The sequence below is a fragment of the Diabrotica virgifera genome, chromosome 2 (genome assembly GCF_917563875.1).
Source record: "Diabrotica virgifera virgifera chromosome 2, PGI_DIABVI_V3a".
NCBI lineage: Eukaryota > Metazoa > Arthropoda > Insecta > Coleoptera > Chrysomelidae > Diabrotica > Diabrotica virgifera.
This window is the reverse complement of record NC_065444.1, coordinates 211,371,584-211,386,618: the sequence shown is the minus strand read 5'-3', so window position 1 is coordinate 211,386,618 and position 15,035 is coordinate 211,371,584.

Below are 15,035 nucleotides of genomic sequence, written 5' to 3'. Positions count from 1 at the left end.
TGTCAACACTATGTTACCACTCTCTACGAACCCTTCGCCACTGAAGAAGTCTTAAATATCGTCAAAGAGCTTCATAACTGGAAATCTCCTGTGCCAGACGGAGTCCAAAACTCATTAAGAAGTTTTGAAGCGTGCATGAGTGCTTATCATCATTAAATAATCATTTAGTTTCTAATCCGCAGGAAATGCCATCATTTCTAATTCAGGGAACCACTTATTTAATACCGAAGGATCAAAATAACACCCAAGATGATTTCTGTGTAGTCCGGCGTATCTACCAACACTGCTCTAAACAACAGATATCATAGAGCCTTAATAGAAAGGATGCGGTAAGGATTCCTTGGGTTGCAAATAGCAACTTATCCTCGACTCATTTCATCTAGTCATTTCCAACCAAGCATCTTCCAAAAAACGGAACATTTCTACTGCCTTCAATGATTCCAAGAAGGCCTTCGATTCAGTGCTGCATGAATGGCAGATAGATATTTTTGTAATTGTTGTTTAAGTTATTCTTGAAGTGGACTGTAATTTTTTATTACGAGTTCAACGTTGTTTTTAATATAATTTGCAAATAAAATCAGCATGACTAATTTTGTGACTGCTTGTCACATTGGATGATATAAGAGAGCGATCTGTCATAGTGACAAATTACAAAATTGAATTTAACGAAGGGTGGCGTGTGCCTAGTTACAAAGTCTAACAAATAAAACAATTAACTTAAATCTATAATTTTAAACAGATATATTGAGAATCCAGGGTGATTGATTAGTGGGGTAAAGCTCCATAGATACGTTATAGTAATACATGGCTGTAAAAGTTAATAACAAAAATTGTAGCCGACTTTGAGCTTCATAAAATATTACAAAATTAGTTAGAATGTAACAGGTTGTTCGATAATATAGTGGCAGACCAAACTTATGTTTTTTTTAAGGAGCACCTTAGCATATTATATTTTATATTCGAAATCTTCTTAACTTTCCCATTACACAAATATAGAGGTTTGGTATGATATATGCATAGGGTATTGCTAATTGCTAAAAGACTGATATTGCTAATTTTCTTTATATCGAATACAGGGTACAGTTAAAGACATCAAAACATATGTTTAAATATGTTAAATTTTTGTTGTTTTTTTTACAATATAACTAATAGTAGATATCATTATATATGAACTACCCTTAAAACTCACTTAAATCTAACCTCATTCAGTTATGAAAAAAATGGCTGAGATTATAAAATCATTTTATTTTCAATCTTAAATAGAAAAATATTTATTATTTAAATATGAAAAACCTGATACATACAAGTTTTTAATTTGATTCAACCCCTAAAAACTATTCCTTATCATCAAAATTAGAGGAAAGATCTGTTTTAAAGCTTGAAGTAATAGAATTCGCTAAGAAAATTAATTGTTGCTTATCTTATGATATAATGATAAATTGATAAAAATTTTATCCCATAAAAATATAGGTTTGAGGGAAATTAAACTTTTTAATCTTCACATTTTGATGATAATGAAAACTATTTATTTCACAACATTAATGCTTGGTTGCACTAACAAATCTTAAGCTCCAGCTTGGCCAAGCTCAGCTTATAGATAGGGCCGTTTTAAGTCTCACTTACGTCTCAAAATTGATTTGAGACTCCATGGAACAACGCATATTTTTCCGAAGGTAAGCTTAAGGCACGTGCTAAGCTTAAGATGTGTTCGTGCAACCAGGCATAAATTAAGTATAAAATTAATATGAATTTTAAAGTATATATCAGTCATTTAAATTCAACTTCCAAATTCGTCTATTTCTTCTGCATCTACTACCTTTTCTTCTTGGTCGAGAGGAAAACAATTTTGTCCGCTGTCACCAGAGCGAGAACCGCAAAATTGATTGCAATATAATGCTAGTTTGGGACACCCACAAGTTGAGCCACATCCTTTTTTGCAATTGCAAAATATCATTTTAATTATTTCTTCTGGTGCAGAAATATGCGTCATTTGGTTTGGTACCAAGGAGCCATTCACTTTTGTCCATCCCCAATCAGCAAAATTGAGAATTTTTTTGCCCGATACCTAAATACAACGCTGACGCTGCATGTATAAAAGAATAAATACTCAAAACATCAAATTTTTAAAAATTAAACATCATTATCTCTAGAAAAATATATTTGGATTTCAAACAATAACTCGCCTTTGCTCTACGCTTTTTTGCATTTACTCATTTACTCTTACATCATTTTGTAGGGAAGTTCATAAGCTATAAGATCATGAGAGTTGCAGTCTGTCTAGAATCTTTTGTTCAAAGAATTTTAATAAAGTTCTAAAAAGAAGCTCCCTTTGCATTGAAATCAATACTTTAAACGTTTATATCTCGCTAAAAACAAAATGTTCAGTAGAAACAAGCTAAACTTTTGGCCAGAACACTTTTTTTCATAATTCCAATAGTTTTTGAGATATTTTGAAAAAATTACTTATTTTTTGAAACATCGAAAAAACAAGAAATTTACTTAAAACTATTTTTTTCCAAAATGTAATTGTTCTAAATAATTCAAACTTTTGAAACATGTTGTCGAAATATAAATAAAGTTAATTTTATATGGGTTACGATTAATATTAATTCTGCCGCACATGGCATACATTTTACCGTCATGTTTTCTTTTATAAATTCGAGATATTTGACTAATTTTCATCATAAATTGCTTAATTTTCACGCTTGAGACTTTTAGCTTAAAGCTTAAGGCTTAACGTTATCTAAAAAATTTAATTAAAACATAGCAGTTTCTTTGTTTGCTTCTAAGCTTCAATTTTAATAGGAATTTTTTTGAATATGCGTAATTCTCGAGTTATTCGCGCCAACTATTAAAAAATGTGTTTTTTTGGAATTTTCAATCGCGAATACCTCAGAAGTTATTAAGTTAGGTAAAAAATTTGATTCTACATTTTCTTCACAACATTCAATTTTCTATCGATTGCCGGTCGGTATCATTTTTAAATTTTAAATTTCCACCTCCGAGAACAGGTGGCATTCACCCCTGGGGTGAAAGCATACATGGGCACCAAGTCAGGTTTGTTATTTGAATAATTTTTGAGCTACTATCAAAATTTCAAACGAATCCATGAAGGCCTTTGCTTGAATGAATGTAATATAATCATTTATTTTATATCCAATATTTTAATCCTTTCTCTGATGTCGATAAAATTTAATTTGATTGACAAAATACTACATTACCAACTTATTTTATTCTTGAAGATGTGTACCTTCATTATGTTTCGAAAGAAAAATCAGGTATAATAAATATAGGATTATATAAGTTTCTATGGAGGTTAGGTTATAAAATATGTTTCAGTGGAATAACATTTTTATTGTATTTGTAAGATAAAACATTAAAAAAATGAATATAATTTAATAATCCATATTAAAATAAGGCTATTTATGGCCGTGTTTTCTTCCTGGTGCCTGGGTGACTGGTTTAGATGACCTTCCTGCCTCTACTTGGAATATTCCAGTTGCGACAAAGGCTAAAAATAAAAATTTTGATAATCTTGTAGTCATTAGATTTTTAGTAGGTAGGAATAGTACCTATACATCTAATGCCTGGTTGCACCAACAGATTTTAAGCTCCAACTTAGCTAAGCTCTACTTATAGATAGGGCCTCCTTGAGTATCACTTACGTTGCATCATAATTTTATATTCTTACCTTATTATCAATTATATCTATTATTATATTATGGTATGCTTATTGTTATATATTATAATTATATTATATTAATTCTTATGATATTCTCGATTTAAGCTTAAGATCTGTTGGTGCAACCGGGCATAAGTAGCACAACAAAATTTAAATGAGAAAGCAATGAATAAATTATAAAGAAATAATGAATTTCTGACCCTTTAATTAAACAATTAAGACTTCTGTTTATAGATGCCATTTTCAATAAAGCCTTTTGAGTAATGAGTGGCGCAAAGAATATTCCAGCTACGAGACAACTGATATGAATATAACATGACGCAAAAATGTATTTTCATTTTAATGGAAAACAAAATTCTAGTTTTGGTTTGAAAGGTTTTGCCATAAAATATCCTAAGTTTGAAGTAAAACGCGCCACAAAAGTTTACCTTTGTTAAAGTTTGCATATTGAAGCTCTTTTGTGCCGCGTGTTACTTCAAATTTAGCAAATATTATGGCAAAATGTTTAAACATAAAACTAGAATTTTATTTTAGATCAAAATGAAAATACCTTTTTGCACCACGTAATGTTCATGTCGCGCTGTTTTTTAGCTGGAATATTATGTGCGCCCCTCGTTTTTACTACGTTTATCCGTTCTATATCGTTGTTTACATGATACATTCTATACATAGACCATAGACATAAATATATGGAAAATATTGTAAATATTATTAAAATGCATATGACGCATGTCCTAATTAAGAGCTATGGGTATGTAAAAAGAAAGGAACAGAGATCCCTAACAAGGAAAAATATGAGGTGGAAAAAGAAGAATTGAAAATAACCATAAAATGAGAACCAGCAAAATAATTTTGCTAAATCTAGGATCTAAAATTTAAATATAGCTAACCACTAATCTCATTGAAATATCATTTAATACATTTCTATATGTTATATTGAATACTTACCTAGTACAAATACAATAAAATATGCAATCCTCGTGTTGCTTCTGTAACTGCTATGAGGGAAATGATGATTAACACAAGAACTACGAGCATTTTTATATCCTTGCTGACACCGTTTTTATGAAATTATATTAAAATTTTTTATTTATTATACATAATTATGACGTCCCTACTATCTCGCTTATTATACTACTGATATTGGGCGGTCACTACTCCACGCCTAGTAATAAATAGTGAGAGATATTTTTTAAAACATTATTTTTATAATATTAATTTATTATTATTTATAATATAATATTTTCAATCATAACTCGGCCGTGACCAATGCAACTGGGCTTTACAAAGACTCATTTTAAATCTTAATTTGTGGACTTTAAAACAAATTTTGTTAAATGACTTTATATTTGGGGAGAAATGAGAAGTCCCAGATCTAAACAATAAATCTGAAAATTCTTGTGGCAACACTTTCTGGTACCTACCATTCTTAATCTCTGCCTTTTACAATTTATAGGGCAAGAAGACGACGAATAAAGGAGACGAAATGACTCTACAATATGCAGCCACATTCCGTCTATTCGTGTAGGAAAAATTCCAACGAAAGCAAAGTTGATTCCGTGTACTCAAAATATGAGCAAATTGAAAAATAAAAACAGCTTATATTTTATTTCGATTTAGAGATGATCCACCGTCCCCATCCAGATGTAGACCACTCCGCCCAGAGTCAACAAAAAGTAGTGGGAGTCAAAAAATTTGAGAGTCAGAAAAAATTGGAGCGTGTCAAAATAAATTGTAGGGTACCAGAAAAAAATAGGCAGGAAACCGAAAAAAGAGGAGGTATCTGAAAAAAATAGAGGAATCAGAACAAATTGAAGGGTGATGAAATAAAATAGGAGAAAGTAAAAAAAATAGAGCTGTGAGGCAACGGGTAAAATCATTAGTACTTTATAATCGTACACAAGGTGTTTCGTTAATGAATGGAAATATTTTAACTGTAGTGTCTTGGGCCAAAAATATTAAGATTGAACCCAAATCACTTCAATAAAATGTGGCTCGTTACTGAGTTACAGGGTGTGTTTTATTTATAAATTAAAAATTAAAAATTATTATATGCATCCAGTATTTTAAAACCATTTGGCATACTCTATCCTAGTCATACTTGACAGCGCAAATATAGGTAGTATACACCCTACTAAATTATGTTTAACAAACTGAGAACTACAACAAGACACTAAGATATGATCCAGAAAATAACACAGCCCAACATTGTCTGGCTACGTTATAACAAAAACTCTCCCTTTACTAAGGAAGACCAAGAAGGTACAAATTAGTAACAACCGAAAATGTGACAATGCACTTTTTAAGAATGCTGATCTATCGAAAATTTAATTCCACCGTAGACAGTGTCGGTAAGTCTTACCCAAGCCAAGAAGAAATTCACGAGTTTTGGAGAAATCAACTTTTAACACCAATGCTGGATGGATAGAAGATGCGACGCAAACCGGTCAACACTACATTCCCGCTCTCTACGAACCATCCACCACTGAATAAGTCTTAAATATCATCAAAGAGCTTCATAACTGGAAATCTCCTGGGCCACACGGAGTCCAAAACTTTTGACTTAAAAAGTTTTGAAGCATGCATGAGTTATTTTCGACATTAATTAATCATTTAATTTCTGATCCATAACACCCAAACATAACACCAAAATAACACCCAAGATGATTTGGTCATATCCTGTGTAGTCCGGCGTATCTACCAACACTGTTCTCTAAACAACAGACATCATAGAGCCTTACCAGAAAGAATCGATAAGTGTTCCTTGGGTTGCAAAGAACAACTTATCATCGACTCATTCATTTCCAACCAGGCATCTTCCAAAAAACGGAACATTTTAACTACCTTTATTGATTTCAAGAAGGCCTCCGATTCAGTACTGCATCAATGGCATATAGATATTGTTTGTAATTGTTGCTTAAGTTGTGCTTGAAGTGGACTGTATCTTTTTTATTGCTAGTTCAACGTTGTTTTTTTATATAATTTGCAAATAAAATCAGCATGACAAATTTTGTGACTGCTTGTAATAGTGGATGACATAAGAGAGCGTTCTGTCAGGGTGACAAATTACAAAATTGAGTTTAACGAAGGGTGGCGTGTGCCTAGTTACAAAATCTATCAACTAAAACAACTAACTTAAATCTATAGCTTTAAACAGATATATGGAGAATGCAGGGTGATTGATTAGTGGGTTAAAGCTCCGTAGATCCGTTATAGTAATAGATAGCTATAAAAGTTAATAAAAAAAATTGTAGCGGACTTTAAGCTTCATATTACAAAATTAGTTATAATGTAACAGGGTGTTCGATAACATAGTGGCAGACCAAACTTATGTTTTCTTAACCCGCCATTACACGCGCTATGAGGGAATCCCTCACCATATTTGTTTATAACCAATGAAATTGTGTAAACTAATACGACAACCTTAAACACCCAGGAATGCCTTTAGCATGGTTCATGAGAGGGTATGAAAAAGTTATAGAATATTTCAGGCGGTCAGTGTGCTCTGTGATAGTTGAAAGAAGATATATCACTCTTCAAGTGAGGGAATTCCTCACTGCGCGTGCAATCACAGTGAAATCACGTTTCTATTATCTCAAAGAAACTTTGCAGGTGTGTATTTAATATTTAGGTAAGTTTAATTAAAATATTATTGTTTGAATTAGGTTATGAACAGTGGCACACCGAGGGGGAGGTTTGGGGGTTAAAATCCCACCCAGAGCATATAGAAATATATATAAAAGAAAGTAGGGAAATGTAACTTGTCTTTCACAAATAATACAAAAAACTCTCGGTGTCCAAGCAAACCCCCCTCCCCCCCAGAGGAAAATTCTAGGTGCGCCACTGGTTAAGAACCCATTTTTAAATTGACCTATTCTAATTGCGAAATAAGCCACAATTTAACTTGAAAAATTGATTTTATTGACGTTTCGAATTCCACCTCGGACGTCGTTATCAAAATACAAAATATTAATAGTTAATTACATAAATGCCACAAAGAAATAGCTTCAGAAGAGTGGTTAATTTTAATTTGTATTTTTAGTAACATGAATTAGCGTAAAGAACGTTAATTTCTTCAGTGGCCTGCTGAAATTGAAAATTAAGAAAACTTGCTTTTGATTTATATTATTTTTACTTTTGTTTTGTTAAATTAATAAAAAAATTGGTTTACGAGACTTTCTATAATATGTGAGTACAAACTATTTCATATTTATACATGTTGACATTCATTCTTCCTCGAAATAAGTCGAATTTATGTAGGTGAGGGCGACGCTCATACGCGTGCAACCACGTCACAATAGAAGACGCGTGTAACGGCGGGTTAAAAGGAACACCCTATATTTTATTTTATATTCGAAATCTTTTGAACTTTTCCATTACAAAAATATAAAGGTTTGTTATGTTATACAGGGTATTTACAAAGTTATAACCAATTTTATATGAAAATCGTAACTAGTTCAACTCCCTGTATAAATAAAAATAAGCACAACGGTAATGGTTTATTGATGTCGTATTTTTTATTTATTGTCAAAATTTTCATAAAAGACTGATATTGCTAATTTTCTTTATATCGACTACAGGGTAGGTACAGTTAAAGACATCAATACATATGTTTAAACATGTTAAATTTTTGTTGTTTTTTTTTTAGAATGTAACTAATAGTTCGATATCTTTATATGAAGAGTACAGGGGAAAAACAAGGAATGTCACTTTTTCATGAATTTTGGCATTTCTCGCCATGTGGTAGCAAAAACTGAGTAATATCGACTAGGCTATCAATTCAGAACAATAACCAGAAATATTAGACTCTATAATTTTTTTAAGAATTTGTATCTAGGCGAAGGACCAGGACTGTGCGCACGCCACTGGACAAAAGTAAGAAATATTAGCAGATTTTTTGTGCATTATTAAATTAATAAGTTAATAATTTAGAATAATATTATATTAAGATTGTAGACTAATAATTGCTAGATCTCTGCTAAAAATCTTCTAAGTAGTTTTTAGATATCATAAGAATTAAACCTTTATTGGTGTTTATCTCAATATGTATAAAATGTGATATTCCTTGTTTTTCCCCTGTACTCTTCATATGAACTACCCTTAAAACTAACTTAAAACTAACCTCATTCAGTTATGAAAAAAATGGCTGAGATTATAAATCATTTTATTTTCAATCTTAAATAGAAAAATATTTATTATTTAAATATGAAAAACCTAATACATACAAGTTTTTAATTTGATTCAACCCCTGAAAACTACTCCATATCATAAAAATTAGAGGAAAAATCTATTTTAAAGCTTGAAGTAATGGAATTCGCTAAGAAAATTAATTGTTGCTTATGCTTAGAGAACGGATTTTATGCTAAATGCATATTGCATGCATATTTCGCATATTTGAGAACTTTACTAAATTTTGCATATTTTTAAATAAACATGCATATTTTGTGCCTATTTAAAAACATCTAGGTCCAAAAAAAATTTAATTTTTTTAATTCGACACCAAATATTTCCCCGCACAGGCTGTCCTATCTATTAATTGGAGAACTACCTGAAGAGAGACGGCTCATTCACTTCCTTTTCATTTTTTCACAGACAATACCCGATCTTTACACAAAGTACTAATAGTGCTTATAGTATGCCGTTTTAAAATGATTGTAGGATGTTAAAATGATGAAGAATGGTTTACCGGAAAATCCGAATTTTATTTACTTTTATTGTATTTATTACAATTTGTATCCCAATTTAGTAGGTACCTATAATTCTGATGATTCTTTTAAATCCCCTATTGTTAAGAGAATTTACACCTTTAACCATAGTTTCACGATTTATTAACGGAAATTTAAATATTCATGCTTTAGATCAGATCCTGTCTTTAAACGGCTTAAAACTTTGGAGGACATATGCAAAATTTTTATTGGAAATTTTGAAATTGATTTTGGTGCAGAATTTTCGGCATTAACAAGTTATTTTAAATACTCCCCAATTGCTGCTGTTGATGTTGAAAGGAGTTTTTCAAGTTATAAAAATATTTTATCTGATCAAAGAAAATGTTTTTTGCAAAAAATTTGGAAAAAACACATTGTAGTGAATTATAATCGAAGATATATATTGTGATATTGTTGTTTTATTTTAAATAGGTAACTACTAATATCAGTTTTTGTAAATTTGAATAAATTGCATATATTAAAAATAATGATTTTATTTGAAAGATAATAAATAAGATTGCCGCCCCCCCCTATAAAAGAAATCCCTAGAATATAATAGAACCGAAAATTTGTGGTTTCTCGAAATGCGCATTTTTTGAATTTTTGTGCATATCTTGCGCATTTTAATGCATATATATGCGCATAATTCATCAAAATTGATCGCATATAAATTCGCTTCCTACTTATGATATAACGATAAATTGAAAAAAATTTTATCCAATGAAAATATACGTTTGAGGGAAATTAAACTTTGTAAACTTCACATTTTGATGATAATAATAATCTTTATTTCACAACATTAATGCCTGGTTGCACTAACAAATCTTAAGCTCCAGCTTAGAAAGAGTCAGCTGTTTCTACTAGGCCAACAATGGATGGGTGATACCTATACCATGAAAAAAGTTGTTTGTGTTTGTGTAACGTGTAATGTGGCCGTTTTTCTGTTTTTACTGTTTGGGGTTGTACGGAGGACATAGCATATCCAACCAAAATTTATTTTCACAAGATGCAAATGTTAACACCTCAATTTTGTAGCGGTACTTTTTTAACAATTGACCATTAGCTCCGATGATGACGTTTATGTCGAAAGCGCTCAGCTAAAGAAATAAATTATTTACACACTTTGATATACTACATTTTTTATTTCCTTTATTTTAAAAGTATATATCAATCATTTAAATTTAATTTCCAAACTCGTTTATTTCCTCTGCATCAACTTCCTTTTCTTCTTGGTCGATAGGAAAACAGTTTTGTCAGCTGTCACCAGAGCGAAAACCGCAGAATTGATTGCAATATAATGGTAGTTGACGACACCCACAAGTTGAGCCACATCCTTTTTTGCAATTGCAAAATATCATTTTAAGTAGTTCTTCTGGTGTAGGAATAGGCGTCATTTTGTTTGGTACCAAGGAGCCATTCACTTTTGTCCATCCCCAATCAGCAAAATTGAGAGTTTTGTTGCACTATTTACAAATACAAAGCAGACATTGCATGTATAGAAGAATAAATACTCAAAAAAGATCAAAATTTAGACGCTCCGTAATTTTCAAATATTATCTCTAGAAAGATGTATTTGGTTTTCTAACAATAACTCGATTTTGCTCTACGCTTTTTGCACTCACTGTAGGGAATTTCATAAGCTATAAGATCATGAGAGTTGCAGTCTTTCTAGAATCTTTTGTTCAGAGAATTTTAGTGTTAAAATGCTAAAAAGACGCTCCCTTTGCATGGAAATCAATACTTTAAACGCTTATATCTCGCTAAAAGTTACGTGAGTTATAAAACAAAAACAAAATGTTCAGTAGAAACAAGCTAAATTTTTGGCCAGAACACTTTTTTTGATAAGTCCAATAATTTTTGAGATATTTTGAAAAAATTACTTATTTTTTGAAACATCAAAAAAACAAGAAATTTACTGAAAACAATTTTTTTCCAAAATGTAATTGTTCTAAATAATTCAAACTTTTGAAACATGTTGTCGAAACATAAATAAAGTTAATTTGTATGGGTTACGATTAATATTAATTCTGCCGCACATGGCATACACTTTTACCGTCATGTTTTCTTTTGTAAATTCGAGGTATTTGACTAATTTTCATCATAAATTGCTTAATTTTCACGCTAGAGACTTTTAACTTGAGGCTTGAGGCTTAACGTTATCTAAAAAATTTAATTAAAACATAGCAGTTTCTTTGTTTGCTTACAAGCTTCAATTTTAATAGGAATTTTTTTTTTTTGAATATGCCTAATTTTGGAGTTATTCGCGAAGAACTATTGAAAAACGTGTTTTTTTGGAATTTTCAGTCGCGAATAACTCAGAAATTATTAAGTTGAGTAAAAAATTTTATTCTACATTTTCTTCATAAAATTCAATTCTCTATCGATTGCCGGTCGGTATCATTTTGAAATTTTAAATTTCCACCCCCGAGAAAGGGTGGCATTCACCCCTGGGGTGAAAGCATACATTGGCACCAAGTCAGGTTTGTTATCTGAATCATTTTTGAGCTACTATCAAAATTTCAAACAAATCCATGAAGGCCTTTAGAAATGCGAGGTGAATTGCTTGAATGAATGTACTATAATCATTTATTTTATATCCAATATTTTAATCCCTTCTCTGATGTCGATAAAATTTAATTTGATTGACAAAATACTATATTACCAACTCATTTTATTCTTGAAGATGTGAACCTTCATTATGTTTCGAAAGAAAAATCAGGTATAATAAATATAGGATTATACAAGTTTCTATGGAGGTTAGGTTATAAAATATTTTTCAGTGGAATAACATTTTTATTGTATTTGTAAGATAAACATTAAAACGAATGAATATAATTTAATAATCCATATTAAAATAAGGCTATTTATGGCCGTGTTTTCTTCCTGGTGCTTGGGTGACTGGTTTAGATGACCTTCCTGCCTCTACTTGGAATATTCCAGTTGCGACAAAAGCTAAAAATAAACATTTTGATAATTTTGTAGTCATTAGATTTTTAGTAGGTAGGAATAGTACCTATACATCTAAGCAGTAAAACAAAATTTAAATGAGAAGGCAATGAATAAAATATAAAAAATAATGAATTTCTGACCCTTTAATTTAACAATTAAGACTTCTGTTTATAGATGCCATTTTCAATAAGGCCTTTTGAATAATGAGTGGCGCACAGAATATTCCAGCTACGAGAAAGCTGATATGAATATAACATGACGCAAAAATGTATTTTCATTTTGATGGAAAACAAAATTCTAGTTTTGGTTTGAAAGATTTTGCCATAAAATATCCTAAGTTTGAAGTAAAACGCGCCACAAAAGATTGCCTTTGTTAAAGTTTGGACATTGAAACTCTTTTGTGGTGCGTGTTACTTCAAATTTAGCAAATATTATGGCAAAATATTTCAAGACAAAACTAGAATTTTATTTTCGATCAAAATGAAAATACAATTTTGAACCATGTAATGTTCATATCCGCTGTTTTTTATATACGTTTATCCGTTCTATATTGTTGTTTACATGATATATTCTATACATAGACCATTGACATAAATATATGGAAAATATTTTAAATAATATTAAAACGAATATGACGCATGTCCTAATTAAGAGCTATAGGTATGTGAAAAGAAAGGAACAGAGATCCCTAAAAAGGAAAAATATGAGGTGGAAAAAGAAGAATTGAAAATAACAATAAAATGAGAACCAGCAAAATAATTTTGCTAAATCTAGGATCTAAAATTTAAATATAGCTAACCACTAATCTCATTGAAATATCATTTATAGACAAGGCAGAAACGGCGGGTTCGTTGGGAAAAATATTCCCATGAGATATTTTTGCATAATCACATGCGTGAGACATCCCAGAATAAGGTTCAAGAAGTCGCCCACGAGAAAAGTGGGCCAATTTTTTTTTAACAATTTTTTTTAATCAAATTGCAAAAATCAATATTTTGGCCCGGACTAATTTTTTTTAGGTTTTTTGGACCATTCTGGACAAAAAAGGTCTCTTATAATTTTTCTCTAAAGTTGATCTTTTTCGAGTTATAAGCAAGTTAAAATTTGAAAAACGCGAAAATGGCCATTTTTAAGGCTTAACCCTTTCGATGCGGCTCTCTCTCCGGCGATACTCATGCCCCAGTGCGGCTATTTCTGACGTCAAAACGGTCGGCCGCTTTCGCGCTAAATAATGCGACTAAATGATTCTTTATAACGTTGTTTTATATAAACAAAATAATTGGGTAATTATTTATAATTTTTTTTATTTTTTTTTTAAACAAAATAAATTTTACAAAAAAATACAAAAACGCTATTGTTTAGAAAAACTTAGGATAGAAAGATAGATAAAACAAATTAAAAAATTATTGCACATATTTTTGCATTCAAATTCAATGTAAACAAATGTTAACAAAACAAATAAAAACAAAAAAATTATCCATAACAAAAAAACAACAAAATTATCCATAACAAAAGAAAAACAAAATTATCCAAAACAAAAAATAAAACCAAATAGTCATTTGTTATGTAGAACTTACTTTCTAAAAATGTTTGATGGTGTGAAATCTTTCAAAACAATTCACAACACATAAAGGCACATTGCACTCACGGCACATAAAACTTGTTTCTTTTCTTTTTTTGTTTTTGGCACACACAACACATTTTCTTAGTCCAACTTTCCTACTTGTTGTGGGAGGTACATGCGACGGAAAATGCCTACAAGTAAGCCGCAATGGATTGTCGTCGACTGATCTTCGACCTGCTGACGTGCGCATTTTCCCCTTGTGATTTTCTTCCACTATCTGTTGGATGAGTGTCAGTTGAAATTCTGCCAACGAAGTTTTAGTTTTTGCTACTATATTATTCAAAACGTTTGCATTGAGCAGAACCATATCCATAAGGTGAAGGAAAACTTTTTTGTACCATTTCGCAGTTTTTCGGACGCACTCTACTGAACTCAGTAGCATGTCCGTCTTGTCTACTGCACCCATAAACTTATTGTATGCAACAATACACTGGGGTTTTACAATTGTCCTCCCAGTGAGGCGATCTTTTTTACCAGTTTCCATACCGGTGTTGTTATGTAAGCTCGTAAGCATGTATACTTCTCGTTTATCACAATATTTTAGCGACAACAATTTGTCATCACTTCGGAAACTCCATTCTCCTCTCTGAAGCTTTTCTGCCATTTGCGGCATATATTTTCTATTTTTCCGCACAGTTCCACACGCATTTGTAGCTCTATTATACAGCCATACAAACAGACTGGGGCTTGTATACCAATTGTCACAATACAAAGTATGACCTTTATCCAAATAGCGTGCCAAAAGCGTTAGCACCACATCGCCAGATTTACCCAAATTACAATTATTCGTTTGTAAGTCAGTTGTTGCTCCAGTATAGACAACAAAATCGAGAATGTACCCAGTCACTGCGTCGCATAAAACAAAAAACTTTACACCAAATCGATGTCTCTTCGAGGGTATGTACTGTTTGAAAAAGAGTCGGCCTTTGAAAAGCAAAAGGCTTTCATCTATGCACAATTCTTTATGCGGCTTGACAGCGTTTCGGAAAGCATCACGTACGTGGTCTATTACTGCTCTAATCTTGACCAAACTGTCGCCGTTTTTTGGCAGATTGTTGTCCGAGAAATGCAACAT